Below are 13,031 nucleotides of genomic sequence, written 5' to 3'. Positions count from 1 at the left end.
TGCTAATTTGCTTAATTATCTGACACACCCTGTTTAACTGGCAGCCTAACTTTCCAGTTTTCACTTACTTTGCAAGATGATGAGCCCTTCTAAAGTGACTGAAACACTCCGACAGCAGGTTGTCCAGATAATTACCAAACAATAGCAGCCATAGCAAGAGAAGTTGGTCATTCCAAATCTGTGATTTCTAGAATATTGCATCTTTAAAATGTCACTAACTCATTCCAGTCCCCCCAAATAGCTGGTCTTCCATGAAAAACAAATGCTTGAGAGGACAGGATAATGCAGAGAATCTCAATGGGCAATAGGTTCAACACTGCAGCTGGAATTGCTTGCCGGTTCAACGCTGAACAGGTTATGGATCTGTCTTGGCATACAGCAGTGTTTCCCACACATAGACGAATCTGTGGCGGTGCGCCACAGATTAAACTCCGACCGCCACAGATTCAACAAAAAAAAATCAATACCGACCGTCACATATTGCGTTTCGTTATTCTTTTGTACGCTATTTAAAACACGCAGCGAATTCGTTCAACTGCATTTCCTTTCCCTGCTCTCTCTTCATCTCTCTGTCACTCACGCGTCTCTCCCACACACACACACACGCACACGCACACGCACACACACAGCCCCTCCCCTCCGTGCACACCACATCTGTCTGGATCATCTGTGGAGAGAAGACGGCTGGCGAAAGGTTGGTATCTCGTGAACACTTTTAACACACAATCACAGATTAAAAAGTGCTATAAAATATTTTATATTCTGAATACAATAGTTTCAGTGTGTTGATGTTACTGTAAGTTCCGACCCTTAGCAAACGCGATTGCGCCTTCTTTAGAAAGTTAACTAGTCGCAAGTTTGCGGTAAAATGTAGGCTAGCCTAGTTGGGTTGTCGAGGTCAAAACACTATATGTAGCAGCTGTGAATCAAATAAACGTATTATAAATTATGTCGTTTCTTTACTCTTACACCGAATGTTTGCTGCTTCAATCCAGATGAGTATTGAAAAGTATTTTCCGCGACTGAAAAAGGCACGTGTTGAGGATGAGGACCATCCTGAACCGGAGGTATCAGTCTGAAACAGAGTTTAGTCCGACCAGTGTAATTAGTTATGTTATTGTTTACAATATTTTCAGGCTTCAACTAGTGCTGCTCAAGCAGAAAGACAAGGTCAGGGAGAGAAAGAAATAGATTTGTTAGGCATTGAAGAAAGAGTAGGAGAGGAGGAGAGAATTAATGTAATAAAGTTCTGTGTAACCAATTATTAACAGTTTTTTTGTTAATATAACAAATTTAACATTAACCTTTAGGAATTAGAAATCCAATCGTATCCCCTATCCAATCGTTATTTTCATCTGCAACCCCCCCCCCCCCCCCCCCCATGGCTAATCTGTGGTTACCATGGCTACAAGAACCATGATTTTTGGTTTTATTTGTAGTAAAAACAGAGCGAATATTAGATGCGCTGGTGGTGGTGAAGTATTAGACATTAGAACACATTGTTGACATCAACAGCCAAAAAAAGTTTCACAGGATTATGAATGTACCTGAATTAAGTGATGCACAGGCTTCATCTTTTTTCTTTTTCTTTTCTCTGCGCCCGATCGCTGAGGTCTTCTCACAGGCGTAGCTGTTCATCAATTATGATCATTTGCATTCAGCTGCAAAACTAAAGGACTGAAAATTAGGTTTAGCATAAGTCCGCATCTCAGCTGTTAGCCTGAAAATGCAAGTGAACTGAGATTTCATTACTGAGATAATCTACAGAATGTGAAACAAGCTCACAGTTACATTAGCGTTTTGGATTCTAGTTTGAATATTGTTTGTTACTGTTCCACATGTTTAACACCTCATTACTTGAAGACATTGTTTTTCACTGTAGTAGGCCGACTCTGAAACCAGACCAAAAAAATTAGCTGGAGACTTGTAGCAGTATGAAAATTGTGTTTTTATCTTTATATGATTTGTTTGTGTTGTTCTGAACCACGGTTTCATTTTTAACATCCCAATTTGTATTATATTGTCATGTGTGATTGTAAAAGTTCTGTGCGTGAGTGTCTTGTTTTTTTGTTTTTTTTTGCAAACAGTGTGGAGCTGAACAGTAGCTCACTGCAGGACAGATGGAGGTGCCGGTGCACTCACTTGCTCAAAATACTTCGTAATTTTTGCTCATACAGATAAAATTAATACATCTTTTGAATCTGTAAAGACTCTACATTTATTTGTGTGCACTCACGCTTCACGCACTTTACGCTTTTGTAAAATGATGAAAGCAAACATGATGCACTTCCTGTCGTCTCGGTCTCTGTGAACTTACAGACATTAAAAATATATCTACATAGAGTTAAATGTCTACTTTCAAATGAACCAATTCAAATGGAAAACAAATTCTCAGATTATGTAATCCGTGAAACATGCATACAGGCGCATCCACTACTGCAGAGATGCCGACTAGATGTAACATTCATAATCATTACTTCTGCCCCGTGTCCTGTGGCAAGCTTTATGCGTGTGCTTATTAGGCTATGTAAGCAATTAAAGGCTCATACTGATTTAAATGGTTTATTAATAAACGTGCTATTAGTCGACTGATGCTTCAAATGAACGACTACTAGTCGACCAGAAAGATCCTTAGTCGAGGGGAGCCCTACTTATTTGCATGGATAATGCGTTGCTTGTGTTTACAGGATGGCACATAGAATGGTTCCACGCACTGACATGGACAGTTTTCCGGTCAGAGGAAAACATTTGAACAATGCAATTTCCTGTGGTGGATATCACAGCCCCCATTTCCTGTCGTGTTTGGGAGAGAAACGAAAGTGAAAATAAAGTGAGACAGGCAGATGGATTCCACACAAACATCCTACTTGCAGACTTCAAAAATGCTCTTAAATACTTGCCAAATGTCTGTTTATGATGGATAATCACAGAAATAATCAAACAAAGCATTTGAATCAATTTTCAGTTAAAGGCATTTAATTATTGACTTCAGTGATGTCATTGTCTAGCTCAGTTTAGTTTAAATAGTATCTGTGAAATCAAATGGCAAGGAACCATGTACTGTATTACCATAGACTAGCCGTTAACGATCTGTTCATCAGGGACTGCATGACTTCGCCTTTGGATTTTTTTTTATGCGACTAATAAAATTTTGGTCGACCAAGCCTCTTCTGGTCGACTATCGATTAGTCGACTATTAGGGGGCAGCCCTACAAATAAGCAGGCACTTTGAAAATGTCAGCAGGAAAACAGTGTGTGATAGGCTACTAATGAAAATCTAAAACATATTATACAAACACATCAACAGCAATAACATCAGAGATACATATAGTTAATCACGAAACAGTTGCCATCAAATCAAAATTAAAAAATTCATTTGTTTCTATAAAGAGGCTATAAGTAGAATTCAGAAAGCCTTGATATTTTTTCCCCTTCTTAGTTTAGAAGTTAAAATATTTTGGAAATACATGTTCAGGGATTTAATGTTACCAAATATCCAGACATGCTGCTGATAGCCCTGTTTAGATAATCTGTGTACGAAAGCTATAAAAATACTGTGGCTCTTACTTCATGCTCATGTATTACAGGCAGCCTGGACAACAGAAGAGGATCCTGGGATTCTTTAAGTGTCTCGTCTCCAAGAGGAGAAAGAGAACGAGGAGCACAGCATTCAGACCTCTGCCACCATAGCACTGCCCCCACCAACAGCAAACTGATGATGACTACCAGAGGAAGAACAAATAAAGGTGATCAAGGGAACATCAGTTCAACTACTATAAGAAGTAACATAGAAGGACATTTCTCAAAATGTTACCCTGGACCAGAAAACCAGTCATAAGGGTCAATTTTTCTAAATTTAAAAAAAAACATTGTATGGTATTTAAATGGTAATCTTTTTTTTTTTTTACTTGTTTTTGTTTTGTCATGTCCGTTTTTGGATCTGAAGCAAATCCAAGTCAGAACCACTGACTGGACTAAAACAAAATATAACAAAACTACATGCCTACAAGAAACTGCAAAAAAGCAGAAGTGATAGTCACAAAAAAAGTGTGATGCCTCAGCAAGTGTAGCCTTTGATGGATCGCTGTCTGAAAATGCAAAATAAACCAATCATGTGTGTAGTTAGAAAAAGCAAATATAAAGGCTTGTCTTATATCATTTAAATAGCTTATCTATACAATTTAAAAATAACTTCAGATCCCTGTAGTTCAATGAAATATTGATAATTAAGTTTGGTTTTAAGGACATTTTCATTTACTTTTGTAGGATAATATATTTTTGTATTTGTTTTTCACCTACTTCCTGGGTCCTGACGCAAATCCTGTTCAGAACCACTGTACAAAACTACACACCCAATTGTATTCGCAGCAAAAGTGTGTTCCCACATCCAATGTAGCAAAAACAAAGGTATTCCCCCGGTTTCCCAGCCAAGTCCAAACAAGGTTGGTTCATTTTTTTGAACATTAAACTGTACAGCCTATAATAGCACATAGTTATCTCAGTCATAGTTACTGCAAACTTTTTATGTTATGTCCTAAATTAGAGTTAGTGAATTAAATATTAATTTCATATCTGAAAGTACAGAACACATAAATGTTTTTCTCAGGAACAATGCAATTCAATAAACATGTATTTGTTTGTTACAAAATATATACAGTTGTGGTCAAAATTATTGGAACCCTTGGTAAATATGATCAAAGAAGACTGTGAAAATTAACCTGCTTTGTTAATCCTTTTGATCTTTTATTTAAAAAATTCACAAAAAGCTAACCTTTCATTGGATAATAAGAATTTAAAATGGGGGGAAATATCATTATGAAATAAATGTTTTTCTCAAACACACGTTGGACACAATTATTGGCACCCCTAGAAATTCTTAAGAGTAAAATATCTCTGAAGTATACTCCCATTCATATTCACAATTTTGAGCACTCTAGGGTGATTATGAACATGAAATTATCCAACCATGGCTTCCTGTTTCACAGAAATATAAATAGGAGGGAAAACAAAGCCCAAATTCCCTTAATCATCCATCACGATGAGAAAAAACAAAGAATATATTTCTGATGTGCAGCAAAAGATAATTGAGCTTCACAAATTAGTGAAGTGGCTTTAAGAAAAGATCTAGAGCAGGGAAAATTCCCATTTCCACCATCAGGGCAATAATTAAGAATTTCCAATCAACAGAAAATGTAATGAAACTGCCTGGAAGAGGACGTGTGTCTATATCATCCTAATGCACGGTGAGAAGGAGAGTTTGAGTGGCTAAAGACTCTTCAAGGATCACAGCTGGAGAACTGCAGAAAATAGTTGAGTCTCGGGGTCAGAAAACCTTAAAAAAAATTGTCAAACAGCCCCTACATTACCACATGTTGTTTGGGAGGATTTCAAGAAAAATTATCCTAGCTCATCCAAAAACAAATTCCAGCATATTCAGTTATCAGACACGACTGGCACTTCAAATGGGACTGGCTTCTATGGTCAGATGAAACTAAAAAATGAGCTTTTTAGCAGCAAACACTCAAGATGGGTTTGGTGAACACAGGGATAAAAAGTACCCCATGTGTACAATGAAATATACTGCTGTATTTGTGATGTTGTGAGCCTATATTTCTGCTGGAGGTCCTGGACATCTTGTTCAGACACATGGCATCATGGATTCTATCAAATACCAACAGATAAAAAATCAATAAGTGACTGATTCTATTAGAAATCTTATAATGAGCCATGTTTGGATCTTCCAACCGTACAATAATCCAAACACAAACCTCAAAAACAACACAAAAATGGGTCACTGAGCACAAAACCAAGCTTCTGCTGGCCATTCCAGTCCTCTGACCTGAACCCTGTAGAAAATGAGTGAGCTGAACTGAAGAGAAGAAGCACCGTCATGGAGCTGGGAATCTAAAGGATCTGGAGAGATTCTGGATGAAGGAATGGTCTCTGATCTCTTGTCAGGTGTTCTCTAACCTCATCAGGCATTATAGGAGAAGATTTAGAGCTGTTAAACTGACAAATGGAGGTTTCAAAAAGTATTGAATAAAAAGGTGCCAATAATTGTGTCCAACGTGTGTTTGAGAAAAACATTTATTTCATAATGATATTTCCCCCCATTTTAAATTCTTATTATCCAATGAAAGGTTAGCTTTTTGTGATTTTTTTAAATAAAAGATCAAAAGGATTAACAAAGCAGGTTAATTTTCACAGTCTTCTTTGATCATATTTACCAAGGGTTCCAATAATTCTGACCACAACTGTACATTTCTTAATATTAATTATTTAAATTTTAAATAATTAATACAAGTATTAATTAAAATGTAAAATTGTGATATAATAATTAATACATAATAATGTATTAGTTTGTGTTTTTTACTAATGTTTGACATTTAAGCAAAAAAAATTTAGATTATTTATGTAATTAATTTGCTTTATTAAATATTTTTTGTATTATTATGTAATATACAAATGTATTTAATAACCTTTATTTCCAAAAACTCCAAAAAGTTATGATTTTTATTGAGGGTCAAAGGACTTAATAGCATGTTTATGTTTTATGTTTATACTAAAAAATATATATTTATATATCTTGGCTAGATTTGTCCTAAACATATGGGAACCATATGATCAGCCATCATTGCAGTTTAAACTTCATTCTGTAGATTATGAGATTCTTCATGCGTCTGGCACACTTCCCAAGAGTGATGGCTTCGACCGAATATGTTCAAACAGCAACAACAGGACATTTTTGAAGAGAGATACCTGCGATTCATCTCTATCCTGGGAAAGGTACAAAAAAAAGCACAGAGAATCTGATAATACCATTACAATAATATAAGTGTTTTCTTAACTTAATGGATTAGTTGCAGTTTTTTCAAATGTCATGCATGTTGCTATTTCATAATTCAACCTTGCTTTCATAACTAAACGTGATGATTATTGGTGCAGCTTTTGATTTACAATCAGAAATTAAGAGAGAAAAATGAAGGTTTTAACAGCATGCATGTGTGTGTGTTTAGGGTAATTTCGGCAGTGTTGAGCTTTGTCGTTATGATCCGTGGGGTGATAACACTGGAGATCCGTTTGCTTTCAAGGAACTTCAGCCAAACAAACAGGATACTGTAAAATTTGGACCAATCAGACACACAAATATTTGTTATGTTTAACAAATAATCTCTTATGATGATAGAGAAATCCAGACCATCAGCTCCCTGCACTGTGACTATATTGTCAAATACAAGGGCATCTGTAATTTCCAGCCGGGAAGTTCACAGACATTTCCTTTAACCCTAAAACACAAAACAATACAAAGCACGTAAAACACCTGTGACAAGTCAATTCCTCGCTTTTGAACTCCTCACAGGACGACTCAGCACAAAACTGGTGATGGAATATCTTCCATACGGCAGTCTGATCGGATATATGGAGAAGCACAGACTGAACGTGTGCACCAGAAGACTGTTGCTCTTTGCCTCGCAGATCTGTAAGGTACAAACAGACTAACCAACACTAGAGAGTTCACACAATCCTCTTTCTAATCAGTTTATTGATTTGTTTATGGAAATGTACACATCTAAACAGCACTGTAACATTCTTTTGTAGGGTATAGTGAACCATTTACAAACCAACAACCCAGCTAACTAAATATGTTCTAAGAACATGCTGCTAACATTCCTTTAAAGTAATTAAAAGGTTATCTGTGAATGTTCTCTGAAAGCACAAAACATCCAGATTTTTCTTTATTGTGTATTTTTGATGACATGCATAATCGAAAGTAATCTATCATTACACAACAAAAGAACAACAGGTGTGTCTGGATATTTTATAACTTCTAATTGTCCACTGTGATTAAACAGGGTTAAACAGGGTTTCTTAAAAGAAGCCATTTTATTTATATTTTTGTTCTCACAGGGTGTGAACTTACCAGGGAAAAAAAAACACAAAAAAGAGAGAGAGAGAGAAAGAGACAGTCATGCACATGTTTGGATATCAGTCATAATACAAACAACAAATATAATATAAAAGCAAATGTATCATATCATGTGTCATTAATAATTCACATTACCAGCTCCTAATACTTTTACAGTAATTTTTAATCTGTTTTCAGATGGGTATTGCATGTTTGTGTAGACCTATAGACAAGATCATGAAAATGGGCCGATTTCTTTTATTTTCAGAAAAGCGAATGTTATGCGAATGTTAAAGGAAACATTTAATTTGATCATTTTGCAAACATTATGGCAAAGTTAGTTTTGAACGTTCTCAAAACATTCTGAAACAAGCGGCGACATTTAAAAATGGAAGGAAATTATATTTTAAAAACTTTAGGAAAAAACTTTCCATGAAAGATGTATAAATAATGTTTTCGTGCTAACATTTGGAGAACATTATTGTAGATCAGATAACGTGGAACAAACTTGGGGAGAAACTTGCCAGAGTTAGCCAAAGTTCTGAGAACATTCCCAGTTAGTTAGGAGAGTATAAGAGTAATTAACAACCTTGTGATTACAGATTTAATGAAATGCCATTTTAATGGTCTCTGAATGATTCAGTGTTGACAATGCATTGTTTTTTGTTTCAATATTTGTTGTTTCGTGTCCTGTCCTGTTCAGGTATGCACCTGAATCCATTTCAGAATTGAAATTCTCCCACAAGTCAGACGTATGGAGTTTCGGCATTGTTCTACACGAGCTCTTCTCTTACTGCGACATCAGTCGAAACCCCAAAAGAGTGAGTAAATGAAGCTCCATGATAATGATGCTACTACTGTACGAGTACAGTGACAGGGAGACAGTGACTTGATGACTCTCACCTTCAGAAACCACCAAAAAAGTCACTAAAAATAAAGATTCTGTCATTGTCAACTGAATTTATGCTGTTCCAAAACTTTTCATCTGTTAAACCTGCTTTATTGTGAATCCTTTGATGCAGTTGTGTATCCAGAAGATAGAGATGTCCAGAGTCCATCCATGGCTATCCATGTTCTTAATCTTCTCAAGGATAACTGGAGGTTACCGGCTCAATCTCAATTTCACATTCTCTGCTTTTATTATCTGAAGAATTAATGCAACAGGACACAGCTGATCACTTAGAAAGACCTGTGAGGCAACTGTTCCCATACTTATCCTAACATCAGATAGAGGGATGAAACTCTAAAAGTGCTGAACTTCTTAGCTGGTAAAACATCTATGAGTTGAATCACCCAATAATAAAATGTGACATTCTGTAGTTTTGTCTCATATTCATCTTTTAATCATATTTGTAAATGTCTTGACTCCACAACCAACAGAGCAATTTTGTCTTTACTGTTCCAGTACTTATGGAGGGCACTGTATATATATATATACAGAGGTGTAAAATACTTGAGTAATTTTACTTGATTATTCTACTTAAGTATTATTTGGGGGAATTTGTACTTTATTCAAGTACAATATAAACTGACTACTTGTACTTTCACTTGATTACATTTCTGAAGAAAAAACAGTACTTTTTACTCCTTACAATTTTATTTAATCTTGAAAAGTACATTACATTTTTATTTGATCTTATGCACATGAAATATGATAAACGGAAGCTCAAACATGCATGCCTGATGTGAGAACCAATGATCATTGTTTTCATGCATCAAGCACACACATTTCTACTTCAGTTATGACTTTCATCAGGTAAATGGCTGGCTTCAAAAGTTCACCATCAAATCTGAGGAAGCATATTGAGGTAGCAAAGTTGCGTTTTCCCTAAAAAAGTTCATTCATTATTCGCTGGTTTTGATAGACCCATTAGCTGTGTAATACTAATTAGCTGAATGCACAAGATTGAGCGCAAATAAAATCAGTGATGAGAATTTAAATACAATTAATATTTTTGTGGGAATATTTTTTTTTAATAATAAAAATCCCCAAAAGTGTTTAAATAAACATTGTATGCTAAATTAATTGTAATTCATGCTTAGTGATGTTCTTACCAGGTAGTTGATAAGTTGTATTTATAATATGTCATTATATGACACATTGAGTAGGAATTAGGACTGTCAATGTATTTAAAAAAAATCTTAATAATTACATGATTTGCTTTTTAATTAATGTAATTAGTCGCAAATAATTATTTATCAATATTTGCTGAGAAAAAAACTTTAAATGCACAAAATAAACAATTGAAAGATTAATTATCCTTTCAGACAACACAAAAAAGTGGCCTTTCAAAACATTAATGTTGTAATTCTATGACTCTCCCCATTAATTCAACACATTCTTGTATTCTGTCTGGAATATGTTTCTAGCCTCTGCATCACATCTTGCTCTTCAAAGGGATAGTTCACCCAAAAATGAAAATTCTCTCATCATTTACTGGGGACAGAACCACTTCAGAAACCACACAAAGTGAACACGATGGTCAAGTTTAAAATATTACTATTTGTATCCTTCTTATGCCTTTCGTTTTACTTAAGAAGGCACTAATTCATTAACAGGGGTTGCATGAGTTACTGTCATATTTACGTTGTGTAGTTTTTGAAGTGTCATTTTTGGATGTCCCATAAACGTGATTTTTTTTCTAAAACTCTTAGTTTGTGTTCTTCTGATAAAAGTGAAAAATTAAAAATGAAAGTCATATGGGATAGAGGGTGGAAAGGATGGAGTTTCCTTTTAATCCCTTTCCCTGTATTTTTTTCCCGTGTTCTGCTGCGCTGAATTTTAATTGTTGTTGTTGCACTAGAAATACGTGTTTGACCTGTGCCATTGCATTTTGTTTCATTTTCTCCCTTTAACCAAACTTCTGAATGTCTGTCAGAAAAGTACTTCTACTTTTTTAATACTTGAGTACAATTTAAAGTTGTACGTTTTTACTTTTACTCAAGTATGTTTTGGCCAGATATTGTACTTTTAATTGAGTAACCACACCACTCCACACCACCTAAGATGAGTTTCGTTTTCCCCATAAATATGTGTAACGGTAGTGAATTAATAAGTTATAAACTTGCTCAAGAGACTATAAAAGTAATAGTTAGGATTTGTTCAGGTTTTACATAATTTGCAATAAATCAGGCAATAAAGCCTCAACAGAAAAACTGCAAATGAACAAAATTAGTCCTTATGACTTCTTGAAATGACTTCTGAGAACCATTCAATAAAACAATAAACCTGCTTTGTACTTTTGATGTCTTTCACTTTGTTGTCGATGCCCTGTAACTTAAAGGATTAGTTCACTTTTAAAAAAGTTTTGCTGATAATTTACTCACCCCCATGTCATCCAAGACGTCCATGTCTTTCTTTCTTCAGTCGAAAAGAAATTAAGGTTTTTGATGAAAACATTTCTCCATATAATGGACTTCATTGGGACCCAAACGGTTCAAGGTCCAAATGACAGTTTCAGTGCAGCTTCAAAGGGCTTTAAACGATACCAGACGATGAATAAGGGTCTTATCTAGCGAAACGATCGGTCATTTCAAAAATAAATAAAAAAGTTTAAGTTTTATAAGCACAAATGCTCGCCTTGCTCTGTTCTGTGATGCGCGTTCGTGACGTCACGTAATACGCAATTACGTGGAAAAGGTCACGGTTGACTTAGGCGGAAGTACCGAGTCAGTAGGCTTTTTAATATTAAAACACCCAGGATACGCACACGAAATGGGTATTTTAAACGATAAACTGACACAAAGACATTTGAATATGTGTATATGGTCCTCCTTCCGCACATTTGTAAACACTGACTCGTTACTTCCGCCTAAGTCAACCGTGATCTTTTCCACGTAATTGCGTATTACGTGACGTCACGAACGCGCATCACAGAACAGAGCAAGGCGAGCATTTGTGCTTATAAAACTTAAACTTTTTTATTTATTTTTGAAATGACCGATCGTTTCGCTAGATAAGACCCTTATTCATCGTCTGGTATCGTTTAAAGCCCTTTGAAGCTGCACTGAAACTGTCATTTGGACCTTGAACCGTTTGGGTCCCATTGAAGTCCATTATATGGAGAAATGTTTTCATCAAAAACCTTAATTTCTTTTCGACTGAAGAAAGAAAGACATGGACATCTTTGATGACATGGGGGTGAGTAAATTATCAGCAAAAGTTTTTTTAAAAGTGAACTAATCCTTTAATCTAGGTAGGGGGGTTTAGGATTTGATTAAGTAAACCAGTTAATGTGCTCAACTTGTTTGTCTGAAAGCCTATTCATGCTCAGGTGTTAACAAGAAGCCTGTTTACTTAGTGATTACTGGTATAGTCATTCCATTTTTCCTTCCGGGAAAACTGTGTTTTAGATTACAATGAATGGTATGAATAACAGATTATTTCATCAACAGGAAAAATAAATGTCAAATGCACTGCTTATAAAAAATATCCCATAACAATAAAGAAATAAAATATTGTGAAAAAAATGGACAAACTGCTTAAAGAAAATAATTTTCTTTAACTCAGCAGCGATGTACTAAAAAAAGGAAAGGAAAACTTTTTCCCTTGTGTTTTTGAAAAGTTCTGTGTACAGGCGACAATATTGTCAAAATGATCCCATTCTAAAAATGCTGTATTATGCATGCCAGGCCAGGTAACATTATAGCCATTATAATGTTATAATATATAACATTATAATATTATATGCTGAACACGTAATGTGCATGTGCATGATGCATTTTGTTTTCACAAATTTGCGTTTTTGTAGTTTGCATATAGGTAGATAATGACGGTACTGTTTTCAAAAACATGCATTTTTAAAAGTGTTTTCAAAAGTTTGCATTTTCAGGCCCCCCCAAAAATTGTTGTCATTTAAAAAATGGCCAAAATGTATAAAACTTTTTTGTTTTTAGTTGTAAAAAATGTACTGTAAACATACCCTAAGATTTACTTGCTATCTATTAAACGGCTTGGCTGTAAGGTAAGAAAACAAGTTAAAAATAAGTTGGAAACAATTGTTCGGAAAAAAAAACTTAAAAAAGAACAATATAATAAACAAGTATTTACTAGTATAAATCTTCAACAGCACAAAAAAATAGAAAACAAACTACTAATAAAAAATCCCTGGATTTACAGCCAGCT

This window comes from Barbus barbus (genome assembly GCF_936440315.1).
Source record: "Barbus barbus genome assembly, chromosome: 28".
NCBI lineage: Eukaryota > Metazoa > Chordata > Actinopteri > Cypriniformes > Cyprinidae > Barbus > Barbus barbus.
This window is presented reverse-complemented; position numbering follows the sequence as displayed.